Source organism: Dipodomys ordii, unplaced genomic scaffold, assembly GCF_000151885.1.
Source record: "Dipodomys ordii isolate 6190 unplaced genomic scaffold, Dord_2.0 Scaffold106, whole genome shotgun sequence".
Lineage (NCBI taxonomy): Eukaryota > Metazoa > Chordata > Mammalia > Rodentia > Heteromyidae > Dipodomys > Dipodomys ordii.
In genome coordinates this window covers 7,256,299-7,258,683 of record NW_012267322.1, presented here as the reverse complement: position 1 = coordinate 7,258,683, position 2,385 = coordinate 7,256,299, and positions in this window count along the sequence as shown.

Here is a 2,385-nt window from a genome sequence, read left to right as displayed (position 1 = left end):
TCTCCCCATATCCATTTTGGTGTGACTCATTCTTTGAACTATTTATACTCCAAAAGAATTTTTTTGACAGATAACCAGAGGCATACAAATCAGGTTATGAGAACCATGGCCCTAAGGGTACATGTGAAATACTGAAGAGAAGACAGGGAATTTGGCATGAGCTCTAGTGAGAAAAAAAAAAGGGTAGATTTTTTTTTTTTGCTTTTGGCTAACTTTGGGCAAGCTCTAGGTCAGAGTTCCCACTTGGAATTTTTTATATACATTTTTTATTGTAAAGATCTGTACAGAGGAGTTACAGTTACATGAGCAAGGTAATGAGTCCATTTCCAAAGCATTGTTATCCCCTACTTTATTTTCCCCCTACCATCCCTTTCCTCCTCACCTCCCCAACTTCTCTCCCCCACAAATTGTAAAGTTCATTTTCAACATAGTGTCTTGTACATCTCGTTACTATGGGTCATCCTTTATCCTTATTTCAGCATTTTGTTATCTCCCTTCCCCTCCCCAAATTAGAAAAATGTATATACAAGAAGCAGGGCTCCAGAATCAAATACAGTGAAAACAGGGGTTATAAATGGGGGAAGAACATACAAAAGAAACAAAAAAATCACATAATACATTGTAAGTGTATTAAAAACAATAGCAAGAAAGATAAAACGTCTTGTGTCCCTATCTTGGGGTTCATTTTGCTTAGTATCATCTTATATGGTCATTTGTACATTGTGCTTGACATTTTCTGCTTGTCCTAGACATACACTAGTTATTGCAGATAAGGGTGACCAGGGACCTATGTTTCTTTGGGCCTGGCTTACTTCACTTGATATAATTTTTTCCAAGTCTTTCCATTTCCTAGCAAATGGGGCAAATGGGGTGGTGGTATCATTCTTTATGATGGAAGCATAGAATTCCAGTGTGTGTGTGTGTGTGTGTGTACATATATATATATATATATATATGTATATATATCATATTTTTTTATCCATTCATGTACTGAGTGGCATCTGAGTTGGTTCCATAGTTAGCTATGGTGAATAATGCTGCAATATATCTAGTTATGCTTTAGTATGGCCTTGTTTGTGATTCTTTGGGTAAATGCCTAAAAGTGGGATTGCTGGGTCATAGAGGAGCTCTATGTGGAGTCTTTTGAGGAACCACCATACTGATTTCCAAAGTTGTTGAACAAGTTTACACTCCCCCAATAATGCAGGGTAGATTTTTGAGTTGAGGTTAGAAGAATCAGAAGAAAGTAGTTGACAAGCAAGTCAGCATAGTTGTCAACAAATTAAATAGAATAACATTTAACTGAACACCAAATTGTGACTAGGCACCCTTTAATTTTAGGCTTCTGAGAAATTTAGTTTGCACTAAAATTTTGCTACTTTAATGAAAAGAAATTAGGACAATGTAACTTCCTAAGTTAAAATGCTATTTTATTTTATTTGAAAGTGCAATTTTAGAAGTTAAGTATGTTCATGTACAATTATATGCACGAATATATAGATGTTAGGTAATAGATGTTATTTCACTTTCAGAGAAATAATGTGCACCTCAAAGCTTTTGAATATCTAATAGGTGAAAAGAATATTTTAAGTGTTATGCTGATGCTTCTCTCATGGCTAATTTCACAAAGCTTCATAGATATATGAACTTAGCACAGACTGATGGTATCATACTCATACCAAGGCAGTTTAGCTAAGAGAGGGCTGAAAATATTAATTGTAATCTAAAGGAAACTGTCCATATATGCAAAATATGTTTATGAAATCATCCCCTACAGCTCTGGTTTGTTGAGTTATGTTGGGGTTCTTTTAAAGGCTTCTTCAGAATATTTTTCTGGTGATCTTCTGTTCTGAGCTGGCTGTTTTATTTACTGTTTAGTGTTATGCAAAGTCTCACTTAGCATCCTTTATCTTGTGCATTTTTTATGAGAGTGGCATAGCTATTTTTATATGGTTTTGTAAACTCCTTTGAGAACATGGGGGTCCATGGAGAAAAGGAAATAGTGGAGTGCTTCTGCTTGTATTTAACCTATCCATTCCCCAATCTCACAGAGTCCAGTGTAGAGCTCTATCTATAAAAGCTGATTTGCCAAATGTTTCTACTCTGAAGGGACATCACCTATTTTTAGCAACAAAGAAGTGTTAGGAAGGGAGGGAGGCATACTTCAGGACAGATCTGAAATGAAGCCCAGAATGCTGAAGAGAGTGAGCAGAGAAGCAAAAGGGTATCTGATGAAAGGTTCCTAAAGGGGAAGTGTATGGATCTGAAGTTCTTGATGGTTGTAGGAAAGCCTTAATTAAGAGTTCTTAATTTTTTGTAAAGTAAAATAAACAAATTAAGAGTGCTTATGTTTATTTAAGATAATCAAAGGAAATCAAGATATGA